Source organism: Chiloscyllium punctatum, chromosome 41, assembly GCF_047496795.1.
Source record: "Chiloscyllium punctatum isolate Juve2018m chromosome 41, sChiPun1.3, whole genome shotgun sequence".
Taxonomy (NCBI): domain Eukaryota; kingdom Metazoa; phylum Chordata; class Chondrichthyes; order Orectolobiformes; family Hemiscylliidae; genus Chiloscyllium; species Chiloscyllium punctatum.
The window spans coordinates 5,770,703-5,798,032 of NC_092779.1; the positions used below are offsets into that span (position 1 = coordinate 5,770,703).

The 27,330-nt window shown below is 39.8% G+C and overlaps 1 protein-coding gene across 13 annotated transcripts in view; it reads right to left on the reverse strand.

Moving 5' to 3' along the window:
* LOC140464827 (cadherin-12-like) overlaps window positions 1–27,330 on the reverse strand; it is a 627,324-nt gene that overhangs the window by 267,106 nt on the left and 332,888 nt on the right. For 3 of the 13 annotated variants that reach the window (XM_072560307.1, XM_072560310.1, XM_072560311.1), the window contains exon 1: window positions 6,148–6,560. The exons of 6 other annotated variants lie outside the window; for them this stretch is intronic. The gene's annotated coding sequence lies outside the window, so the exon portion shown is untranslated. Of the gene's footprint in view, window positions 1–6,147; window positions 6,561–6,920; window positions 7,138–16,722; window positions 16,741–27,330 lie in introns of those variants that run through there. 4 more of the 13 variants (XM_072560308.1, XM_072560321.1, XM_072560315.1 and 1 more) reach the window with 4 other exon arrangements.

The following is a 27,330-nucleotide window of genomic DNA, read 5'->3' on the forward strand; positions in this document are numbered from 1 at the left end:
CCAGCAGGGGAGACCCTGATACCAGACCCTGCCCAGGAGTGGGCGCCTGACACGACCCTGCCCAGCAGGGGGCACCCTGATACCACACCCTGCCCAGCAGGGGGCACCCTGATACCACACCCTGCCCAGCAGGGGGCACCCTGATACCACACCCTGCCCAGCTGGGGGGACCCTGATACCACACCCTGCCCAGCTGGGGGGACCCTGATACCAGACCCTGCCCAGCTGGGGGGGACCCTGATACCAGACCCTGCCCAGCAGGGGGGAACCATGATACCAGACTCTGCCCAGCAGGGGGGAACCCTGATTCCAGACCCTGCCCAGGAGGGGGCAACATGGCACCAGACCCTGCCCAGGAGGGGGCAACATGGCACCAGACCCTGTCCAGGAAGGGGCTCCCCGACACCAGACCCTGTCCAGGAAGGGGCTCCCTGACACCAGACCCTGTCCAGGAGGGGGCTCCCCGACACCAGACCCTGTCCAGGAGGGGGCACCCTGACACCAGACCCTGCCCAACCTGCTCTGATGTTACCCCCCTCCCCTGAGTCAGTGCTGTTTCAGCATCTGGGGATATGCCCAGTGCTGTAAGCTGAAGGTCAATGACCTTCTCCATTCTCCCAGGGTGAGTGCCACCATCTTCTCTCTGATACCTCCCCCTCCCTCTGTCTCTGATACTGTACCCACTTCCCACTAAGGCCCATGCTCTCCCACTCTCACTAGTACCTACAACATCCTCCCCTCCCCTCACTCTCACCCTCCCCCAACACCCGACACCACTAACCCTGCATGCCCTCTGTGCTGCCCACTCACTCAGGACACCCCCTCACCCCCCACTCCCACTCTGTACCGACAATAACAGCTGTGCCCCCACTTTCATCTCAATTCATACCCGCCTCTCTCTCATTCCAGGAGGGGAACAGCCCCCAATGGGGCAGGAAGAGCCCAGACAGGGTTAGGAGGGGGGAGCTGCCTGACATTGAGCTCCTCACTCCTTACGAGGAGAGCATCCTGACTCTGACCACCCCGAGCAGCTGGCTAACTGTGTCCAAGCTCCTGGACGGGGATCGGAGGCTGCCCCTCCCTTACAGTGCAGGGACTCCCTGAGTGATGGCTATTCCTGTTGACTTGGCTGGGACCTGCTGACAGCCAGGACAGGCTTCCTGGCTTTGTGTCTGTGCTAAAGGGCAGGGCAAGGCAGCAGCACTGTGGGCCTGGTATCTCTGGCTGAGGGGCAAAAGCACAAAAAGGCAAGGCCAGGCAGGGATACTGTGAGCGTCGGGACCAGCTCAGAGTGAAGAAGCGCTCTGACAGTGAGGGAGATCCCAGAGATACAGCCTGGGGCACTCCCTGACCCAGGTGAGGGGGTGTCCCTGAGCACACAAGGTCTTTGATGCAGAGTTACCAGGGTAACCTGAGGAGCAACATTTGAGGTGCAGAAGTGTCTGATGAGTGGATTGGAGGGATATTTGAGGTTGGGCATGTGTTGGATGCAATGTCTGAGGATATAGGGATGCACATGACCAGTGGCCATGGAGTGAGTCCTGGGATCTTGACATCAAGTATCCAACGTAAAGGTTTTTTGGTGCGACTGGCGAGCTTGAGTTTACTAAATACCCCTTTGGTTTCCACATCAAATTATCTTGATGTTTTACCAAACTTACCAAATGAAACAGAAAGCTGAATATTAACGAGACAAGCTAGACCATAACGAAGGCATTTAAAGAAGCAATAATCCTCTTTAATTCACAATCACCATTCCTACTGAGAGCCTTACAGTGCCGCTTGTGAAAACCATAAATGATGAAGCATGATGATCCTGATATTGAGAAAAGCCTCATCAAGTTTTTCACTGATTTAGTCACAATGTCTGATGTAACCACATTGGTCAGATCCCTATAAAATTCCACCCTCGGTTTTCTAGTATTGTCACTCTTTTCTTTTGTCCCCAGGTATTATTCTCCTCCCCTCAAAATCAGCTTCTTTCCAATCCACTAAGATTCTGTCACAGGCATGTCCTTGTCTAAAGTGACTATATTATATTGTGATCATTCTTCCTTCATGTTTCAGTGCCTTTACATCATTTTACTTTGCTACATTCTCCATTAGTCATTCCTACAACAGATATTATTTTTATAATTTCTTTCACATTGGGTTAGAAAGAAATCCATACAAATTGTTGGGGCTGCATTCCTTTGTCTGTTTTGCCTCCCTCCTCAGAGTATTAGCTTCTTGTCCCAGTGTCTAATCACTGCAGATTTCCACTTTCACTATTAGGTTATGCATAGCCTGAACCTATTAGTGTGATGGATCCTTTGTTATGTTTCACATGTCTCCAAATGGATTCTATTCTGGTTTGTTGACAGCTGTGTTGCTTTTTCCTCTACTGCCATTATGTTATCCAGAGTAAGTAAAGTCACTTGATCCCCATTTTGCTCTTTATCTGTTCTAAGTATATTGTAGTCTATAATATATAATATGCAATCCTGTCTTTTTTTTCTGTAGAAATATCTCAATAATCCTCACTAAATCTCATTTCTCTCAATAAATGTTTGATTTCTGTTCCTTGTTTTATGACAGACATTTAAACTAACTTTTAATAAACTTGCCTCTTACTTTATATCAAACCAGTCATTCAGTCTGTCAGCTGTCACTTGTTTCATTGGTGGAGTGAGTGGTTGTGGCCGTTCAAGTGGACTGTTTTGTCTTGGACTTCCCACATAGACACAATGGTCAAGCAGGCATGACAATATCTCTTCTTCAGGCGGCTTAGGAAATTCAGCTTGCCTATAAGGACCCTCACCAACTTTTACAGATGCACCATTAAAAGTCTTCTAAAAGGGTGCATAACGGCCTGGCATGGCAACTGCTCTGCCCAGGATTGTAAGAAACTACAGAAGGTTATGTGCACAGCCCAGACCATCACAGAAGCCAACCCCTCCTCCATGGACTCCATTTACACTTCTTGTTGCCATGGTAATGGTGTCAACATCATCAAAGACCCCTCTCATCCAACTCTCTTCCAACCTCAGACAGAAAATACACAAGCTTGAAGACATGCACCAGCAGGTTCAAGAACAGCTTCTTCCTTGCTGTTATTAGACTGTTGAATGGACCTCTCTAATTTCAAATAATGTTGACCTTGTTTTGTGCAGCTCCTTTGCAGCCATAACCTAGTATGCCTTGCTCTGGCTAAGCGCCCTCTGATGTATATGTTTTATATGTTATGATCTGCCAGTACTGCTCACAAAACAAAACTTTTCAGGTAAATGTGACAACAATAAATCAAATCAAAAGTCTTGGATGGTGTCAAGCTTCATGAGCATTTTTGGAACTGCACCATCCAGGCAGTAGGGGAATATTTCATCACACTCTTGACTTGTACATGCATTGATTGTCTTTAGCCCTCAAAGCCCACTGACCAGGTAAGGATGGCAAATTCCTTTGTGAATCAGATGGGTTTTAACAACAGTTGCTGGCTTTCATAGTCATTATTACTGAAGCTTGCTTTCAATTCTAGATTTATTGATTGAATTTAAATTCCATCTTCTTGTGTGATGAGATTTGAACCCTTGTCCACAGAGCATTTGCCCCCGTTTTTGCATTACTAACCATTTACTACACTACCAGAGCCATATAAATTTCTCCAACTATTTTCTTCTATAGATAGTAGATTGACTGACTATATCATTTTCATGTTACCATCTTATGGAATACTGAGTTTAAGAGTCTTGCTTTGTAGATTGTATCCATCTTCATTGGCTGATGTTTGGCTGGCAAAATGGCAGGTGGGCCTGTTTTAATATTTGACTTTGTATTGCTTGTGGGAAACTGTCCTGAGGGAAGACTAACCACAAAATAAATTCAAGATTCGGGCAGTGATTTTTCTTTTAACCTTTTATTGTTTTGTTTAGCAGCGAGAGATGCAGGGCAGTAAAGGTTAAATTACAGCAAAACATGCACTGTTCTGTCTCTTTATGTCTCAGATCTGACCAAAGGCTTCATTTTTAAAAAAATGAAAACCAAGAACAGCCTTCATTGTGGAAAAGAGACATCTGTTTTTTTTGACAAGTTCATTACTTTGATAGGAGAAAATTTATCAGATCATACAAGATAAACTTTGTCTTTTGACTAAGTGGGAATAGTGATTTGTATTGTAAAGGGAAGAAATTTAATGATAAATCACTTACAATGGTTCCTTCGTCATAATGCAGTACTTGGCTCTTTCCCAGGCATTGTTAAAGTGAGAGTTTACTCTATTATAAATAATAAAAGGTACTTGTGAGAGAGTCAAAGGAACTGTCCTGTCAAGATTGAGTTGTTACCAATTGACTTTCTATATTAGCAATTCATCTGTCAGTAATGACTTCTACATCTTTTTTTATACAACGTAAGTTTAGCTTGAGAGGGCAAATCTCAAAAAGCAGTGAAATGCTACCAACTGCAAGCCAGTGCATCATCTCCAAAGTAAACTGGCTTTATTATCTTCCGACACAACATTATCCCACTCAACTGGCAACATGCCATAAATGGATGCATTCAGTAGATTCATTGGCACATACAACATTGCATCCGGGTGACCAAACAGGCTCGTGGCAATAGTTTATTTCAACGGTAGGTCCACGTTATAATAATTCTTTCTGTCAGCTCCAAGACCGGCAAATGGAAGGGCTGCAGGTAAGGATCAAATTCTGCTCTTTAGCAATGAAAGGTCTTTTGATTGGGCATGTCATTTAACCCTTTGTGGATCAAATTCATGTTTTACAACTCTTTATTAGACATTTACTGTACTTAATATATCAAAGAAAAACAGCTTTATTTTAAGGTTATTCCTCAGGCTTGTTGAATGTTTCCCATTCTGCCTTGATTAACATCAATAAAAATTATGGGAGGTGATCAATGTTGCATCAGATAAAACAACATCAAGCAAGTCAGAAAGCTGAAACAAAATTGAGTACGTTTACGAAACGGTATAACCCAATCTGCCTATTGAGAGTTAAAAAAATCACACAACACCAGGTTATAGTCCAACAGGTTTATCTGGAAGCACTTTCAGAGCACCACTTTTCCATCAGGTGATTCCACCTAATGGAAGAACAGCTCTCCGAAAGCTAGTGCTTCCAATTAAACCTGTTGGACTATAACCTGGTGTTGTGTGATTTTTAACTTTGTACACCCCAGTCCAACACCAGCATCTCCAAGTTGAGAAGCTTTTATAAGCTGTCTTCTAAACTCCTCAAATGATTAACAGATTTGTAACTGCCTCCTAAGTTACATCTTAAGATTATTTTCTCAGTAGATATAAGAAAGCTGAGAAATAGGCAAAAGAATTCACCAGAGAGAGATATGAGTAATCACACACCTAACCTGAGATAGGTTGAACTGACCATCACTAAGGTGCTACCTCCTGTTTAAGACTAAGATTCTGTAAATATTAATAATAGAGATGAACTAAAACCCAACAACAAAGACTTGGAAGTACAATTGCTGGTTGTGCTGGACCTCCATTTTGAAGTATACAAGACATGTCGAACCAGGATGTGTCATTCACAAGTTTTATAGGTTCTTTTTCTGGGAAATTTTTCAAGAGTTTTGTTTTCAAAATGTCATTTTTAAAAAAGGGGAGTTTATCAATAAGTTGTGAACCATCCATATCATTGGCATGTACCATCTTCTTCTCATGCCCGTTGGTAGAGAGTTCTATCTGTTATGGAGTGAGTGCACAGTCTTTGCAGTTCAGTCCTAACTAGGCAGATAGCCACACCTAAGACTGTGTCAAAATATTTCAGTAACATTTTCCAAAGTGCTAACCCTAATTCAACAAGAAACAATGGCTTAATGCATTCAAAGAACATCAAAAAAAAAACAGCAGCTGTACAGAAGAGAATAAATTGCTTGATTGGTCAACAGAAAGAAAATATTCTGTTTTCAACAGAATATCAAACAATAGCCTGTTTGTGAAGGTAGAGCATGTTCATCTATCTATAGAATCTGAACTGCAAAGACAAAATGCTGTTGGACCATTGCAGAACAAACGCAAAACACCACGATGCAATACAACAAAGCAAAACGTCAACTCCAGCCTTCTAGTCTAACAGTACTTCTGCACGAAACCTCTGAAATGCAGGCATCCAGATGAGAGGCACTTACCTTAATTGAAGCCCTCTGTTGATGGAGCTGTGTATTCGAATACAATCACCAGTGTTTATTTTGAGTCGAGTCCCTCAATATCGAGACTAGTCTTCACATGAACTTCACTGTGTTTAAAGTAGAAAGACGGAACCAAATTCCTTTGAGAATCCAGGGCCGATTGAACGCACCATGTTTCATTTAGATGTTTGTACATGAAGCAAGACAGCCAGCCTGCTCCGACTCGGAGCTGCCTGTTCTCCTAAGCATGGGGGAGGGGGGTGGTGGGATGCTCATTGACCTGATTAATGCATTTTAAAACATAACATCTCTGGAGCAGAGTTTCTTGGTCACTGTAGATATTTCTATGGGAAGGCTGGTTCATTTGGGAATTCTGTCTGTCTGTCTCACACTGCTGGCTTTGCAGCGGGTGTGCAGAGGAGATGGTTAGTTAAAGTGAGCACTAATCATGAAGAATTTGTCCTCATGCATTGGACGCTCCTGATATACTGTGATATAACCAGAAAGATTTTTTGGAACCACTAGCTGTGATTATGACTGTGTTCGATAATAGCCCGCATCGCTCTGGTCCAAAGACACACTGAACAATTCATGTATTAATAAAACCTTTAGTGCAGCTGCAAACGGACTTAGAATACAATTCGAGTTCTTAAAACAAAATTGAAACGAAAGGACTGAAAATAGACATATAGCCAAAGAGAATTAACAAAATATATCTGCCTTCCTGTTGTCATAATAACTAAGTAGATAAATATTCAAGCACATATACTTACAGACTGGACAAGCCCAGAGAATCCATTCTTCTGAACCAGTGGTGTTATGCTACACACACTGTTCTTCAACAGTGATAATTTCAAAGATAAGTCAAGCTGAATATACTCAGCACCATCGGCCGCTGGCTCCACAACTGCCATTTAAGAGAGTTTAGCAGCATTTTCTTATTTTGCTTTAACACATTCTGGACACTGTTTTCCAGGAGTCAATTTAGATAACGTGCTGGAATGACATCACAGACAACTTTCGCACCCTCCTGTGAACATCACACTTCAGTACTACCAGCTGCCAGTTTATCAAGGACCAGAGCAGCTCAATCTATACTTTGCTTCTGTCAATCCTCCTTTTATCAGCAGTAGTTCAATGAAGAGAAAGTTACTTCAGCTATTAACGTGCTGCAGAGAAGCAGCTGACACTAGGAGACATGTCGACAGCTTTCAGGCACAGTAAACCATTCTGTAAATCATTAAGATTATTATTGGTTAGCAGGGAGTGCTCCAAAACTCTAATCTAATCTTGGTTTTACATGATGGGTTTAATTTTTTGAGTTCAGCCTGGGAGCTATATTATTGGAGCCCCTTTCCATTAGATTACAAACCCAGAATTACTCCCCACAGTCCATGATTTAACTGTGATGGATCATTACATCTTCCCACGCAGAAGGAGGCCATTTGGTCCATCACAACACTGTTGGCTCTTTGAAAAAGCAATCTGTGAATTAATGTACCTTGCAAATGTTTAAACTTCCTACAGTCTGGTTTGCCACAGATTGCCTTATGCATTTATATAACTTATGGAATTGTATTTATGCTCTTAGAATTTTTAAGATTGTTTTACAATTTATATTGGGAATAGATGATAGTGAAATAAGAGTGTATGGGAAGAACAAATCATTACACCGGGTGATTTAGCAATGAACGATAACTGTTTGTATCATATGAAACCATGATTTTCACAAGGGAAAGAGTGAACTGTTGGTAGTATTAACCATGGAGAGGTTACTTCACATTTGAATGACATTCTTTTAGTCCACAGGTATGTTTCCTGTTTATTATTTTGTAAAGTTTATGATCTCCACTAAAACAGTGGAGAGAGGAATATTACATGAAGCCATTGGACATGCAGCTGCTTATATCAATTGCACTGTTTTCCAGGAAAATGATGTCAGGGTAAAGGATTCAGCTAATATCTAATTATTTTCCTGGACCTAAGTTTTAAGGTGACACAGTTTCTGTAAAAGAAGTTGCATCTTTTAGTTCCCAATGCCCAAGTGCAGATTTAACTTAATTAACATATGGTGAAAGGTAACATTTACTTTTAATTGGATTATAGATATATGTCAAAGTTATAAAACGGCTTACATTTGTGTGTTATCAAATCTGTCTATCACTATTCACCATCTAAGCGAATAATTATTTCCAATCAGATTTGCCCATCCACTGATCCTATATTCCTTCAATTGTTTCACTTTCATTTCCCAAGCCAATAACCTCATCCTCAATGTTGAGATAAATTTAGAATCATAGATTGTCTACAGTGCAAATATAGGCCATTCAGCCCATTGAGTTTTCACCGACCCTCTGAAGAACATCCCACCCAGATCCACCCCACCACCTTATGCCCACTGCACACTGCAGGGAATTTTTAGCACAGCCAATCCACCTGACATACACATCTCTGGTCAGTGGGAAGAAACCGGAGTACCCAGAGGAAATCCAGGCAGATATGGAGAGAATGTGCAAACTCCACACCGTTTATAGTATAACAGAACCTGAATTATAGGATTTGACATGGTGATAGAATCTAGTCATTGTTTCCATTGTATTTTTATCATTAAATTTACAGAACAATTTTAATGCATCAATGATTGAGAGGGCCTCAAACAATGTTGGATCAGAACTTAGCCCCGATGTCCATTTGGGAATAGAAAGCGGATGGGTGATTCCAATAACAAATAGTGAGGAATCCATGCTTTCCGGCCTCTGCTAATCTGAACAGGAGGGTTTCAGTTCATGTTCCCAGAGGATGGAGATGTGGGAGGGAAAACTTGTGTTCATCAGCGGTGAGTTCCAGTGGATATTCTCATGGATATCGACTAGGGTTATTCATTGATGGAGGCTGTTAGGTGTGAAAATGATCAATGACCCTCTGTTTACTATGAGGGAGAGGCAACCCAGGGTGAAAGAAGCCACTGAATGAATGGATGCACCCATGGAAGACATTTTACACTTTTCATAATTTACCTACTGGGTCTCCACTCTCTCATCATGCAGCTCCAGACAGATTTGGATTATCAGCTGGCCTGGCTTCCTACTTGTACCACCACCACCACCACCACCTGTACCACCACCACCACCACCACCCTTCAGAGCGATACCGGTAATAGTAGGACTGGCACAGTGATAATGTCACCAGACTTGTCATTGTGAACCTGTAGCTAATATTGTGGGACTTGAGTTCAAAACCTACCATGGCAAATAAAGCAATTTGAAGGCAATAAAAATTTGGAATGAAAAGTTAGCCTAATGTTAACTCATACTGATTGTTCTAAAAAAATCTGATTCACTAATGTCCTTCAAGGAAGAAAATGTGTTGTCTTTATCTGGTGTGGTCCACATGTGACTCTGAATTGCCCTCTGTGCAATTAGAGAAAAGCAATAATTGTAAACCTACCCAGAGATGTCTATACCCCATGAGCAAATTTTTAAAAATATTGTGTCTCAGTGAGTTACCTGTTTAGGAGATGAGTTATCATTTGGACAATAAATCACCTGGAATCAAGGGATTAAGTGACAGCTGATACTAGATCCTTCCCCCATCCCTTATAATATCCACTGACTGTGGGAAGATAGAGTTAAAATCTATACCAGTGGGTCAGAAAAGTTATAGAAAATTGAAATCAAAGTGATCAGTTTTGGTTGGTCATAACAACATCTTTGTTCAGGTCCTGTTCAGGAACTGTCTTTCCAATGAAGTTAAATATTGATATGGTCTTTGGGTTCAGTGTAGATTGCAGAAAGCTGACAGATAAATGAGTAGGGTGAGGCTGAACATAACGAAATGTATGGTAAGGACAGCACATCCCAAAGTAAGTTCAAGACCATGAGTGGGGATGTCAGCTGAAACTGTAGGTTTACAAACCTCAGGGCAGCAAGGGTGGTGATGGAGCTCTGACTGAGTTATAAAACGTGGATTAATACAGGACATCCCTCCCACTGGTAAGCCTGCATCTGCATTCATACCCCACTGGATGTAGGTTTGCTCGCTGAGACCCTATACAGGCAACAAGCAAAACTAATGTCATTTACAAAATACCGTGCAAGAATTGTAACAAACAACACATTGGACAAACAGGCAGAAAACTAGTCACCAGGATACATGAACACCAACTAGCCACAAAATGATATGACCCCCTCTCACTAGTATCCTTACATACGGATGAGGAAGGACACCATTTTGACTAAGACAACATATCCATCCTAGGACAAGCCAAACAGAGACACGCATGAGAATTCCTAGAAGCATGGCATTCTAACCAGAACTCTATCAACAAACACATCCAGTTAGACCCCATCTACCACACCCTGAGAAAAAGAACAGGAAATGACATCACCAACCCAAAGAAACCCAAACCTATAAATAGAAAGCAGGAATTATCAGCAGTGCTTCACCTGGAGGCCCACTGAAGATGTTACCTAGTAAGGTGACAAAATGTCTGGAAATGAACCTTGCAGCTCAGCGAGCAAACCTACATCCAGAGTCTCAACCTGAGCTACAAATCGTCTCAAAACTTCACTAACTCATACCCCACCTCGGTTCCCACTCAGAGATTGCAACAATTTCCAAGCCTCAAAATGGGGAGTCTATGGAAAAAGAAGTTTAAGATCGGTGATAATATCAGATCCAACTGAGACATTCAAGAAGGCATTATCTGGTTATTTTGTTAATGTGCAAAGGTATGCAGAAAAGGTTGGAAGATGACACTAAGGCATGATCCTCATTTGGAGAGCTGGTGCAAACGTGATGGGCTGAATGGCCTCCAACAGCACCATCACAATTCTGTAATTCTGTGGGAATGTCAAATGATCTATGTTTGTATTAATCACAGAAATAATGTGATTGATGAAAAGCAATAGGAGATACTGAGGACTGCAGATACTGGAGAGGCACAGCAGGTCAGGCAGCATTCGAGGAGCAGAAGAGTTGGTGTTTTGGACTGGGGAGTGGGAAGAAGGCTGTGAAATAAATGGGGGAGGGGGTGGGTCCAGTGGAAAGGAAGTTGGGAAAGTGATGTAAAGATACAAACTCTGGGTTTGGGCAATGATAGTACTGAGACAGTTGACAGAAGTAAGCTGTGTTCAGGCATGTCAGAATTCAGAACAATGGGCTGGATGTGAGACTTGCAAATGAGTTGATCTCATATCTACATGGAGCATAAAGACTGTGCTCAGTTCAGTCTTCCTCTGAGGATGGAAATAGAACAATGATGAAGGTGCACATTCTTTTTCCAGGAACTTAGCAGGAGAGTTCTGGTAACGCAGATGACAGATGGAAGAATCTGATTCATTTGCTTGATGCCAGAAGCAGAAAGAATGTCAACGTTTTAAGATGAACCAAGTGTCACCATTTGAAAATAAGGCCATTGCAGGGATCTGCTGGTTTCTGCAGTCAGGAACGGAACTCTGAAAGGGCATTACCATGGAGACAGACCACTGAACAGAGACAATGGAGGAAAATAAATTGTTAATGGACACAAATCGGCTAAGGTGGATGAGCAGAGGTAACGTACTGTGTAGAAAACACACATACTGTCACTGGTGACTATAGCCAACTCGCTTTACTGGTTGGATGATCAATTCAAACAGTGGACCAATTCTCAAAAATACTCCCAGTAATGGGTTACAGACCAGAATCTCAAACTAGCTAATGCAGCTGGAAAATAACATGGTGAATTCCAATCCTCCAAGAAAGTGTTCAGGACCCAAAAAATTCTCAGAGCTCACTCACTCACTCAACTGCCATAATATCACTGGAAATGCAGCTGAGATGAAATCGGGGTTCTTATTGCAATATTAATCAGATACAACTTATAATATTTTTTCTGGTTCTGACTTTTGTATTAGTGTTTATAGTTAAAGTCAAATTAATCGAAGCTGTAAAATTTTGCAGTCTCACTTCAGGTCCTGGGATATGAGAGGCTATCAGCAGAATTGTAACCACAGTATTGGGGTTTATTAAACAGCTGTGGCTGATGATGACTAAACGTAAGCTATATTTATTGATGGAGGCAAAGCCAACCACCATTATGCTCCGTCAATTTATTATTACAATATTAGTGCCCCTGTCTGAGGGTCTTAAATCATTTCTGGCAGCCTTCTCTGCCAAGGCTCATTGTAATGCTTATTTTAACACTTCAGACTAGCACTGATAATGAGACACAAGCTGCAGGTACCAGATGTAGTTGGCAATGTCAGTTTTATTTTAAGTGTTTACTTCTAAACATGTGGACACAAAACATCTATCTCTGACCAAAATAATTATTTTTGCTGTAAACGAGCCATACAAATCTGTACCATAAATAAACTAGTGGAATAACTCATTCAAGAAGAGGGGAATACAGGAGCATACTCCAACTTGTAATGCTGAGAAACAGGCAACAAGCCAAGGAGGTTGTGTTTTGTTGAGATCACTCTGTGGACCCACCTTCCTGTCTCCCACCAATCTCTGGTGGTTATTCTATATGTCTACATTACTAATAGCACAGCTGTGCTCCTCAATATGACTGTCAATATGTCCAAATATTTGTTTGAAAGCTATTCTCCATGGGAACAATGGATAATGGAAAGATCTTGCTTGTCAATGTGGCATTTCTAGTTCTTCAGTTACAGAGACTGATAATGTGAGTCCACTGATATCCCCTCAAAACTGTGGCAGCTGCTTTCTGGCTCTGAGCCAGTGCCATGAAGGACCTTTGTTAACAGAATGGCCCAATCAATCATGAAGTGATTTTGAGCATCAGTGCAAAAATCAAAACTCACTGTCCGCACAACAAAATCATTAAAATACTGTTTTACCATGAGCAGTAATTAGCGTATTCTGTACAAATGCCCATTTCCTGCTGATTTTTATTTTGTTCTGTGATTACACAGTCCTTAGGTTCAGAAGCATCGGTCTCCCTTTTTTTTGAAGATCAGGGTTTCATGAAATAATCCAGCATCAAGAGTTTCGGGTTTACTGGGATCAGAGTTTATTACAAACCTACAGAATTTTTAGTCACCAATCTATCCATAAGCAGCAACATTTCTCAGTGCAGTATCAGTTCTATATACACCAACAGTTTTATGGTGCACCAACAAATCTATAGCTAACACATTTTTAGAGGCATTGACATTTCTGGAGGCACCAAATAAACCTCCAAGCATTAAACTTTCCAGAGGTTTCCACAACTTAATAGATACCAACAGCTCTCCAGGCACCATAGATTTATAAGCACTCACTGCTCTCTTTGTACCAACTGATTTATATGTCGCAATAATTCGAGAGGCACTAACAGTTAGAGAGGCACCCACCATTTGTTTGGTTTCCACAGTCTATAGACACCAACAGGTCCATGCATACCCATCATTTTCTAAGTACCAACAGATTCACAGCCAGCTTTCTAAGCACCCACAGTTCTATAAACACCAACTGTTTCATGGGCACTAACAATTTGGAGACTTTGTTACTGTTACTTAAGAATGGATCATTCTGTGGTTCGACCACATATAAAAATCGCACAATCATTGAAGGTGGATTCCAATGCAATCAAGTCAAATGCAATGGTCAGCTCTCATTTCTAGGTGGTAACTTTCCATATTGAGTCATTGAATAGTAATCAATAAAATGTAATGGTTCCGAAGGGGTTAGCATTCAGCTTATTTGGGCTGCATACATTTTACTGATGTCTCAGGCAATGTGTGGTTGGAGGAAAGAGTTCTACAAACAAACAGGGACAGGGATACTGGCCACTAGGCTATTCTCACCCAAACTTGAGGGGTTTCATGGCAGCAGTATTGTAGCCAACTTGGTGCGGACCAGAAGTTAAACCAATGGCTACTTCAGGTCAGCAATTCAGTATCAAACAATATAGGCCATTCAGTGACAGAGGCATTGAAGCAACAGGTTGCTGCCTTGTCGTAAAATTGAGTTTGCTCTGAGGGGTTATGTCCATAGATCAGAATAATAATTAGCTGTGGGCACTGAAAATGAGCTAAATGGAATGGAAATAATTCACTGTTCTTTAAACACACGGACATCTTATGTTCTGACATCAGTGGGTTGTTTATTCTTGACTAATCCTCACATCCCTTTCTTAATAATACATTAATGGACTGAACCTGAATCCTAGCAGGTAGCCATCATTAGGATTAATCATTGATCCTCTCCACGAGGACATGGCAAAGTGGATGAGGAGATTGAAAAACAGAGCCATCCAAAACAGCTTTCAAAAGACTGTTTCTGATCCTTTTAGATTATTATAGCAGGGCACATAGGAAAATGTCATAAAAATATCACCTTCAGTTGTTAAGGGAAGTACAGATGAATTAATAGTGTTTCATTACTCTTAAGATACAATTGGTGATGTTTTATCAGCAGCTGCAATTACTGCTGGCAGTGGATGACTAGAGAAATGAGACCTGAGTTTTCCGATTCGGAGAAGCAAAATGTGTATTCTTTAACTTCGGGCAGTAATAACAATGTTTGTTGTTGCCCATTTACTTAATATCACTGACACTAATCTATAAATTGGAGATCCAGGAGGTGCATATCTGAATAAAAACCGAAATAACTGTGGATGCTAGAAATCAGAAACAAAAACAGAAATCGCTGGAAAAGCTCAGCAGGTTTGACAGCATCTGTGGAGAGAAATCAGAGGGGTAAAAACAATGACTGCAGATGCTGGAAACCAGATTCTGGATTAGTGGTGTTGGAAGAGCACAGCAGTTCAGGCAGCATTGAAGGAGCAGCGCAATCGACGTTTCGGGCAAAAGCCCTTCATCAGCTTTTTATTCCTGACGAAGGGCTTTTGCCCAAAACGTCGATTTCGAAGCTCCTTGGATGCTGCCTGAACTGCTGTGCTCTTCCAGCATCACTAATCCAGAAGGAGAGAAATCAGAGTTAACCTTTCAGGTCCAGTGACCCTTCCTCAGAACTCTGATGCACAACAGAAGTGTCCTCACTGTATTGAACTGTACAATCATTGTTTTAGAATTGTGATTGCCCTTGCTGAAATAACAGCCAGAAGAATAGTAGGGAAAAGCATTAAGTATTTATCAGCTGAGGTGATGGGCAGTAATTTTCAAGTTTCTAAGCCGATGATGGTTTCCACTATATTGTGGAGGATTGTGTAGAGGCTGTCCTATTTTGACTTCAAAACTACAAATCAAAATAAGAAAGTGCTTTACTTGCATAAACTATCAGGAGTTGTAAGAATATATAAAAGTCCAATAATTTTATTAATTTCATTGATGGTTTTTCTGTGTATTCCTGCCCTATTTAAATTCTGAACTTTCTCAGTCACTTGAATCTCTGAACTTCTTATTTATCTGGTTGCTGCATATTGGTACAGTACTGACTCATCTTCAAGACAGTTTTCTTTCCAATAGCAAATGTGAACTAATTTGAATTTCTCACAGTTAAAATTCAATATCAGTTATTTTAAATCACCATGATATGGTTGCATTATTGCGTCTTTAAGTTATAACTGAAACCAGAAGAGAACATCTTAAAGAGAGGGATATGATTTGGCCTCTGACTCATTAGTTAATCATACATTCATGCTACTCCATATCTTAAATGAGTATCTTGTTGGTGCAACAGGCTAGATATTAGACTCAAAACCTTCAGATTCCTATGGATTACACAACTAACATTAATTTCAGTATATAGGGCTCATGTGAGGAGAAAGTGAGGACTGCAGATGCTGGAGATCAGAGCTGAAAATGTGTTGCTGGAAAAGTGCAGCAGGTCAGGCAGCATCCAAGGAGCAGGAGAATTGACGTTTTGGGCATGAGCCCTTCTTCAGGAATCATGTGAACCTATTTCAGCTGGTTTTGTAAATGTACCTGAGAGATCAGAATATTTAAGTAAAACATTAATATGATGCAAAATAAAACTGGAATAACTGAAGATGCTGGAAATCACAAACCAAAACAGGAATTTCTGGAAAAGCTCAGCAGGTCTGGCATCAACTGTGGAAATAAATCAGAGTTAATGATTCGGGGTTTAGTCCAAAGTGATGCATTTAGTTTACATATCAGAATGTAGAATGCAGTACCTCATAAACAACAGATAATCAAATTAATTGTATTTTACTGCATTAAACACTGCATTTTTTTCTGCTTTTCTTTAGAAACTGAAATTAATAATCTTTAATAATATGTCATTCCCTGAGTAGTGGATGACATTTGTATGAGCTAAGAGGTAAGTTGGATCCATTGCAAAGTATGTTATACTTGACTGACCTCTACTTTCAAGACACACTGGCAAAATATTTCACATGGAATAGTTTGAAATTCATTCCAAGTGTCCTCCTGGCAAATCATGAGCAATATCAGCAGAATCACGACTCGATTACAACAGCCCTTCTGTGCTATGTTGTCTTGACAATAGGCACTGAAGTAAGATTTACCATCGACTCCGTACAATATTGACTTACTTTATTGTCGACAGCTGTAGATTTTATGTCCGTATCAACTCATTGACTGACATCATTATAGATAAAAGTAATGCCAATAGATATCATTAAAATGGTCTAATTACCTTTGGTAATATTTTAGCTGTGAAGTTATGTGCGTATGTGATTCATAAACGGGTATAATCATGTTCAGCTCGAAGCAACCTATGAGTCAATGAGCAAGCATACATTATATTGATTTCGTGCCCCATCAATAGAGAGTCAACTTTATATATCTGAAAGCACATTTTATATCAGAATACATTTTCTTCTTTAATTGTGGTTTATTACTATACTCCAATGCACTGTTGAGGCTAGACCTCAAATCTTTATCAGTGTCTAAGTATATCCTGCTGAATTACCAATAGTACTAGCTACATCAATTTGATAATGCAACAGATTTTTTCTCCCAAATGGAAAGCAAGTTCGTGGATAGAGAGTAATGTAACACATTTGACAGTGGGCACTTGCTAAATAAAGCAGTGATACTGAATTTAAGTTAGTGTTCATTCCCCTTCCCCCTGAATGACACTGCCATGGCTAATGCTTAAGTGGTTTATTGAACCTTTCAATTTTTTCATCTGTTCCAGCTTGCAATGCATCAATTTGTCTTTCTCCAATGTACAAAAGACTCGTAGCTCTTTGATAAGATTGGGCTTTGAATGTTTAGTGGGATATTATTTGATTAAATATCACTTTCCTGAAACATCGGTTTAACTGATGAATTCAAAAGGTGTTCAGTGGCAATGTTGCTTCATTTTAATTACTAAATATAAGGGCACCCTCCAGAAATCTCAGCGAATTTGATGAAATCTACTATTATTTTCAGAAAGGGTCAGTTAACAAATAATGTTGTAACACTGTAATGTGTAGTTACTTCAGGAATCATTGAACAAATATTGAACTTAAAAACCACCCAGAATTTAAAAAGTATATGTTCATATATTACATTTCCAACTGAAGGTGTTTTTAAAAAAAATTTCAGCAGTTACTTGTTTCAATAAAAATGAATGAGTTTTTGATATTTCCACAATACCACCAGAATTGCCAACTAGACATGAAAATACGATTGATACAGTCACTGGGTAAAGCGATACCAGTATGTGTTGTCATTCAGCACTAATCCTGTGAATTAAAATTATATCTTTATGGTCAAATGAAATTTTAAATACTGCAGATGCTGGAATACTGAAATAAAAGCAAAGAAAAAACTAGAAACACTCAATATATTAGGGATCAGCTGCTAAGAGAGAAAACACACCTTAAATGTTAACTCTAATTTTCACTCCATAGTATGCTTATGTTTTAATTGTAAACTAGTTGTAACTATTTTTAGACCATTTAGAAATATGAACAGGCGTAGGCCATTCAGCTCCTCAATCTGCTGTACCATGAAATAAGGTAATGGCTGACTGATGTTCCTCATATCCACTTTCCTGTATTTTCCCTGTAATCCCAGATTCCCCACATACTTAAGGATTTATTTATTTCAGCCCTGACATTTTTGACACTGTTCAACAAAGAGTATGAAGGGGTTTGGAACCCAGATGAAAAGATCAGTATTAAGGTCCGCATTAGCTGTGATTTAATTGATTGGTAACAAGTAGGAGATTATGATTGATTTATATTTATTCCCGTGTTCCGACATGTACTGATGACTATTCTCCAATTTAGTTTCCGCCTCTGATATAATCCCAACACAGCTCTTATTGAAGTCAAAAGCAACATTGCATGTCATTTTGACATGTGAACTATCCCTCTCTTTGTATTTGAATGGAAGCTTGTAACCTGATCACAAAAATAGCTTCCTCTGCACTTTTCCTTAAGCACCAAGAAGTACATTCTCTTTGCAGTCATCCAGAAATACTCTTTTTAGCTATCTGGATCCCAACTCTTTCATCTTAGAGGTCAATAGACATTTTATGGCACGTCACTGTACAACCCAACAATCTCCATATTTTTCTGGGAGTTTGGAGATTCTCAGGTATGGATTTTCAGTCCTGAAGTATGTGTGAAAAGTTGAAAAATGTCCCAAGTCACTGAAACTCCCCCACTTGAAGGAATAACAAGATTTTTGTTTGGGCTTGGGGAGCACATACTAACAGGAACTGGTCTATTGGTCTATTGGTCTATTGTCCATCCATCCATAAGAAGCTACCAGCGGGTTGCTGCATGTCTTAGTGAGGTGGTTAATAGCTTTGCCCTGGTGTTCTAGAATATCTTCCTTGTGGCTGTGTTTAATATCAGGCCCTCTAGCCCTCATCTCTCGCACTCTTTTATCTCACCGTCCACTCACCATGCTCCATCCATGTCAACCCAGACATCCAACCAGCTCCCCATAGCCTTTGATAGCCTCCATACAAACATATTCCCCTACTCTTCCACACCATCCTGTGTCAACTTATTACCAACTTATACAAACACATGACTCCTCCCACCTGCCAACCTTTATCTTTACATCTTCCATTTTAACTTATCTCAAATCTACTTGCACTGGTAAAGAGATAATCTTAAAACAATTTCTCAACAGTTAGAATGTCAGACAATTGTGAAAACTTCTGACAATTAATTGCATTTGCCAAAAAAGACCTGCTTGGAATTCAGTTGATGTAAAAAGAATAGCATTGATAAGTGTTGAGTTTATGAAAGGTAGTAAATTAATTTTATCTTTATAAAATGTTTTGCTTTTGGCCTTTTACAACAAAGAAATAAATGTAGAAGGATACAATAATGTAATTTTGAATTAACAAAGGTACACATTTATTGCAAATGTCCAATCAGTAATACAACTAATCAACTTATTAAAAATAACCAAATTTAATTTGTCTCAATTTTACAATGAACTGAATTGCAGCTACATAATCTCACTGGCCCATAATTTGTTGTTAAACTAATGAAGATGTTAAGAGAACTCAACATTATTTATACATAAATGCTACAGTAACCTTGTGTGTGGAACAGATATTTTATTTAACTTGGAAATCTCATAGTTGCTGTCAGATTTGCAATATACTCCACCATTAATTTTACAAGAACAACATCCTAGTGCCGTGCTCACCACTGAAGTGCATCGAATGTGAAATGATTGTATTCCCACAGTAAATAAAAAATGAATTTCACCATGGAAATTTAGATTTAACTATTTCAATCTAAGTACCATTCAAATGATGTGAAAATTGTTAATTAATTAGTCACCCTCTCTGGCACTGATGTTGAAAATTCAAATATTGCAAACTTTTACTTTACTAGTGTTATTCTCTTTCAATTATAATTCAAACTTTCTTTCACTTTCTTGTGACAAGGACTTTACCAAAACTAATCCACTCATATCCTAAAGGTTGACAAGTAGACCCAAAACCCATTTGTCAGCTAAGTTTTCTTTTCAATGGTAATGTCATAACTCCATCATGGTAGTAGCTAATCTGTACACAAACATTGATCTTTTCATCTGGGTTCCAAATCCCTTAATTTTGCTAGTTTAACAAATTCTCAATCTGAGAGCTTTAAGAGAAAAAAATCATGTTTACGTTCTTGTGCTATCCAATTCTCCCTGCCCCATTACCAGTCAGCAAATTGGCAGCAATTTATTAAAAGCATCTAACTGACATTAGACTTCTAATGGCTGACAGTGTTTGATGTCCTATCTTCTGCATCTAAACCAAACTTATCTTAGCTACCATCAGTTCTGAGGAAGGGTCACTGGAGCCCAAAACATTAACTCTGGTTTCTCTCCACAGATACTGCCAGACCTGCTGAGTTTTTCTAGCAATTTCAGTTTTGTTACTGTCGAAATCCTTCTGCAGCAAATATTAAAGGGAAGGAAACCATTTGTAAGGAGGGAAAGAAGGAGTAACAGAGAGAGAGATGGGAGACGAGGAAAGAACGCCTTGCACTTGTATAATATTTTCATGATACCTAGGTATACCAAAACTTCTAGAGTCAGATAAATTCTCATTGAAATGTATTCATTGTTACAGTGTAGGGAACCTGGCTGCTATTTGTACACAGCATGCACCCACAATCAGCCATGTGATGATAGAAATGTTGAAAATAAGACCGGGGTAGGCCTTTCAGCCCATCAACCCTACTCTGCCACTCTTATCAGTGAGGTTGTTAATAGGTTTGCCTTGTTGTTCATGCCCAACCTTTACCTAATAACCATACTCGGTGCTCTCTCATCGTATCCTTTGATGATTTTAGTCACAAGAAATCTATCTTCCCTTTTAATTTGGAATTGAGAACTTGTTTTGTTTTTTTTTCTTCTGATGCTGATTGAGGGATAAATATTTTCCAGGAAATCAGGAAAATGTCTCAGCTGTTCCTCAAAGTAAATGGCTACTTCTTCATGCACAGATACATGTGTTGATAGCTGATATCACAGACCAAATCTGCACATTTTGATTTCACTGTTTCTTTCAAGTTCATGTGATCTTTTAAATTTACCTGAGCAAATGGGGCTTCTGCTTAACGTGTAATCTAAAAGGCACCACCTTCAACAGTGCAGCACTCCTGCGGTACTGCACTGGACAGCAGTGTTCAAGTCTTGGGGACATCCAAAATTACAGCAGCATAATCAATAACCTCAATACAATCCCATCCAATACAGCAAATGCATACAATGCTGAATATGTCTTCTGCTAAAATTATTCAAAGAATTTTAATAGATCCATTGATATATATGACTTAAATAAAATAAACTGTACACATTAAGATCATTGGTTTTCTGTTTTGGAAGAGATCAATATTTGTTACTTTCTAACCATGGATACAAGTGACAGAAGCTGCACTTAGGATTTCCATGAATTATAGCAGTAATTACAAAGCCTGCATAAGTAATTGAATTCTCTGAAATATAGCCCACAGAGGAAAAGGCCCAAGTCAGATCCCAGGAGAACCTTACTCCAGGAATGCATCACTTGATATTAAAAAAAACTATAAGGTTGAAAACTGGAATGTTAACACACTTAAAAATTGACCTTATGGAAAAAAAATGCTTAGGAAACATGCAGTTAACAATCCTTTTAAATTCATTCCCTTCATTTAAATCTCAAGCTGATCTACAGGTCCACAGCGTGGTTAATGAGGGAGCTCTTAAGAATGAATGGAGTAGAGGTTTCAAATGATCCTCACCAAGTTACAGCAGCAACCACTGTAAGGTTTAATTAACATCTGAATTCCCTGTCACTGAGTTGGTGAACAAAGAGATGAGGAGGTGAATGAAGGCTCCTGAAGAGATAAGCTGTTAACGCAGTAATTATTACATCTCACAGCAGTCATTTCTCATTTCATTAAGATCGTGGAAGCTCTAGAAGCAGTTGTAAAATGAGAGAGCAGTGATTCTACCGTGAAAGAGAACTTCTAATTGGTAATGTTAAATGTTTTCATGTTCTCATAATGGATGGCTGAATTCATGATCGGCTTGGAGAGAACGAAAGGCCAATGGGAAAAATAAACCTTTGAATCAGAAATATTCTGCTGAAAAGTAATTGATCTGAAATGTTAACTCTCTTTTCCTCCCTACAGATGCTGCCTGACCTGCTGAACATTTCAAGTAGTCAATGTTCCTATTTGTAATTATGGCATTTGTTTTATCTTATTTTCAAACATCAGACTCCGAAATAGAAGTAACCAATGTCAGCACAAATAAGTTGCTGCAGTCACTACCTGACAACCTGACCTTAGTTATTTTCTTTTCTCCTCAGTGTTATTCTTCGAAGATTTAATTTAAGTTGTCAAACTCAACAACTGGAACAGATTACAGTGGCAAATGCAATACGGGAAAAAAAATCTGCGAAGTTGCAAATTCACTGGCTCATTTACAAGCGTGTCAACAACAACTCCATTTCAAAAGCAATTCATTGGGTGCAAGTGTGTTTTCAGTCATTAAAAAGGTGCCAACATCGCTGGCAAGAGCAATATTTATTTCCCATCCCTAATTGTCCTTGAGAAGGTGAGTTGTCTTCCTGAACCTACACAGTCCCACTGATTGAAGGTGTGATAAGGCATCACAGAAATTCTTTTACTGACAGGTCTTCAAATTGTATTAAGACAGTACCATGAATAAAGAAAGATGACCAAAGAAAATAAATCATGCAATGCTGTCAGGAGACATTTGATAGTTGCAAGCAGTTCTTAAAAACACTGTCAGAGGAAAGGAAAGAAATGGAGAATGGTCCTACTGGATAAGTCCGATCCCAGATTGAAACGAGCTTGATGGACCCCAATTTTTCAGTGAGTTAATTAACATGGTTCTCACCAATCTTTAGATTTTCTTTGACAACAGAACAGAAGATTATTGCACAACATAAGAAAGGAAGGAGTAATCAAATCAAGCTATGTAAATATAGAAGATGATTAGCAAGGTCCAAAACACAAGGAAAACTGATGTTCAACCTGTTTCATGACACTATCTGTTTCAGAAACTCAAGTCCAGAGAAATTACCCCTGTCTCATTGCAATGATCTACTTTTCTACTTAAATTCAACTTAAACTCCCGACAGTTTCTTTGCTGTGGACTCTAAAGCCAATTCATAAAGTTTTTTCCAAACCTATCAACATGAACTTTTCACAAATCTGAGTGACTCAATCTTTAAAAAAAAGTTAAAAACAATGACTGCAGATGCTGCAAATCAAATACTGGATTAGTGGTGCTGGAAGAGCACAGCAGTTCAGGCAGCATCCAACGAGCAGCGAAATCAACGTTTTGGGCAAAAGCCCTTCATCCTTTAAAAAAACCCCTGCAGATTCCTCACCAGCAGCATAATGTGGGCTGAAGTAGAACACTCATTCTGGAAGTCATGATGTGGAGGAGCCAGTGTTGAACTGGGGTGGACAAAGTTTAAAAATCACACAACTCCAGATTATTGTTCAACAAGTTTATTTGGAAGCACTAGCTTTCAGAGTGCGACTCCTTCATTAGGTAGCTGTGGAGCAGGATCATAAGATACAGAATTTAAAGCAACAAATTAGTGTCATGTAACTAAAATGGTATATTGTTTCAGTTGTATGACATTATGATCTTTTACTATAACTTCTGTGTCTTATGATCCTGATGAAGGAGCAGGGCTCTGAAAGCTAGTGCTTCCAAATAAACCTGTTGGACTATAATCTGGAGTTGTGATTTTTAACATTCTGGAAGACTGAACGTGTGAACAGGAAAGAAGGTAGATTAGCCCTTAACCACTATAGCAGTAAATCAGACCCTGATACATCTGACTACTACGTATAACAGTATTTAGTGTTAATGTTTCATAAATAGTGTTACTTTAAATTTTAAGCCTGAAGACCGTTCTTGACTTTGCTTTCTCCTCCACCTGTTTGTCTCAAACCCAAACTCACTATGTGCTCTAGGAGCTGTAGAAGCTTTCAAATGCATGGGTGAACACCATGTTTCCTCTTCAGGAACTCCTGGCTGCACACAGACGCAGACGAGAAGCAGGTGACCAGCATTCTGTCTCTACCTGGACCGCTTAATGTTTCCCTGTTCAGAGACCAGTGCCACTCAGAAGGAGATTCTCTAGCAGCCTCACTCCCACGCACATTCATGACTAAAGTGAATGAAGCCCACAGATTGTGGAGTGACCTTTCAAAAGTCAGGATGTGGTTGCATCCTGAGTATGTACACACAACATGCAACCAGCACAAAGGTGCCAGGCAATCTTGGAGGCTGAGAATTGACTTAACAATATATTAGTCGGGGACAGCTACTTTGAGATCAGCTACTGGTGAACTTAACTTTGGTTTGGTATTGACAATTAACACTGTTCCAGAGTCATGATTTGGAAATGCCAGTTTTGGACTGGGGTGTACAAAGTTAAAAATCACACAACACCAGGTTATAGTCCAACAGGTTTAATTGGAAGCACACTAGCTTTCGGAGCGACACTCCTTCATCAGGTGATTGTGGAGGGCTCAATCCTAACACAGAATTTATAGCAAAAATTTGCAGTGTGATGTAACTGAAATTATACATTGAAAAATTGATTGTCTGTTAAGCTTTTCATGTGTTAGAATACCATGATAGTTTCACTTCTTTCATGTGTAAATCACAAAAAATGTTTTAAAAAAAAAGTTTTGTGATTTACACATGATAGAAGTGAAACTATCATGGTATTCGAACAGATGAAAAGCTTAACAGACAATCAAGGTACTTTTCAATGTATAATTTCAGTTACATCACACTGTAAACTTTTGCGATAAATTCTGTGCCTTACAATTGTGTCCTCCACAACCACCTGATGAAGGAGCGTCACTCTGAAAGATAGTGCTTCCAGTTAAACCTGTTGGACGATAACCTGGTGTTGTGATTTTTTACTCTGTTCCAAAGTGACAGTCAACATGCTACAGAAAGAAGGATTGAGTTCCTTAAAACAACACTGCCTGAGAGAGATTTCAAGAAGAAAAGCATTGTGAGAACATTTGTCAATGCTCTTGAGTGAGGCTCAACATATTTCATAGATTTGTACCTTTTCTCATTAAGCCTTTGTAGACAGCACAGAGCAGGAATCATTGCCTTTCAGTAGTCAACAACCAGAGGAGTCAATATGGACCAGGATTACTGCAACTATGGATAAAACCTCAAGGGGGAGACTTGCTCAATTTGTGAATCTGTGGTGAATTTGCTAAGTTTGAATGATGTGTTTTCTTGCTTTGCCTGAGGTTGCTGAGTTATTGGCATTTTGCACTCCTGGGCCAATAATTAGACAATTTGATTATTAGAGAGTATAACAACCTGTTGCTCAAAATGAAGAATGTTTTTGAAACTGTCAAGTCATGGTGGCTTGGTGGTTAACACTGCTGCCTCACAGTGCCAGGGGCCTGGGTTCAAGTCCCACCATGGATGACTGTCTGTGTGGAGTTGGTACATTCTCCCCGGGTCTGTGTGGGTTTCCCCTCTCAATCCAAAGATGTACAGGTCAGGTGAATTGGCCATGCTAAATTGCCCACACTGTTAGTCAGGGTTAAAAATAGGGTAGGGGAGTGGGTTACTCTTTGAAGGGTCAGGTTGGACTGAAGGGCCTGTTTCCATACTGTAGGGAATCTAATCTTAAAAGACATGCTCACTAATTTAATGAACATAGTGGTTGGACACTTCAAATATGTTACTTAACAATCAGTTTTTAATGTTGGGAAACACAACCATCCTGAGCTTGATATTCAGGCTAATCAAACCGTTAAGGTTTATGTATCACAGAATTGTTACAGTTCACAAGTCAGCCATTCAGGGCCATTGTATTGGCAATGGCTCTTCGACAGAGCATCATAATTTAGTGCCATTCTTCTGTCTTTTTCCCCATGACCCTCAGACATCTTGTCTATTTAACTAATTGTCTAATGCCACCTTGAATCCCACAGTTCAACTGTAGAATTTATTTTTTTCTGTTTGCCAAGGTTTTAATTTTAAGCATTGAACGTTTACATTATGGCAATATTTTCCTGTAAATTAATATCGGGGAGCCAAGGAACATGGGGAGAGTGGGGCAAGTGATGTTAAGGTGGAAAACTACCCACAATCTTATTAACTAGTAAAGCAGGCATGAGGGATGAATCACGAACCCTTGGTGCTATTGTTTATCTTGTTACATTAAAGGTACTAAGTGGCTAAATCAAACTCTTTTTTTTTTTCCTCATCTTATATATATAAGACAAATGACACCATAATGAATGTAACAAGTCAAAGATCTGTGCATTTAGGCCAGGGTTGTTTGAATCCAATGCAGACATGATGGGCTGAGTGGCCACATTCTAGCTGTAAGTATTCTGTTGTTCTATGGTTCAGTTGGTTCCAGCCATTTTACACAGTTTATAGGGAGAGGATAAGAATTGTACTTTAACTTTCAGAGGAACAAGTGTGTCTGTACCAGCTACATAAGGTCTTGATCATTCGGCCTGACCAGCTGTAGTTGTTCCTATTGCTACCATGTAATAAACTTTCTTGTTATCTAATAACAGTGACTCCTCTGCAGATATTCCATGGTGATATATACTTAATCAGTAATCACTAGATAGGCCCAAGATAAAGCAAATACAGAGTTTCCTGTCCTCATTCCTCCTATCTCAAACACCTCTTTCCCAATATTGCATCCTGATAGAGGCATCAAATACCACAAAGGATGAGGAATGGTCATCATTTGCAGGGTTGGAGCTGGCTAATTAATTGTTCTTTCTGTCCATAAACCTTTTAACAGACTAAAGCCCCAAAATGTTTCAGAAATTGAAGATTCTTTTGTATGTGGAGTTGAGAAACACTGGAGAATCTCACCTGAGGGGTGTTGATAGTGTACACTTACCCTCTCCCCTCTCCCTCGCACACCTTCAGTGCTGGCTGGAGCCAGTTGGGCCCTGCCAAATCAGTGCCTGCATATTGTTCCTGAAAAATTATGTCTGAGTTTTGAATTGCCTGGGAAATGGCATATAGAGCAATAAACAAGACCTTATATTTCTAACCAGGAGAATCTTCAGATGTTGCCAGATCAAGGTGGCTTGGTAGCTTCAGTGGTGAGCACTGCTTCACCACAGTACCAGGGACCTGGGTTCAATTCCAAACCCAGGCGACGGTCTGTGTGGAGTTTGAATATTCTCCCTGTGTCTGTGTGGGTTTCCTCTGGGTGCTCCAGTTTCCTCTCACAGTCCAGAGATGTGTACGTCAGGTGAATTGACCATGCTAAATTGCACATTGTTTTAGGTGAATGGAT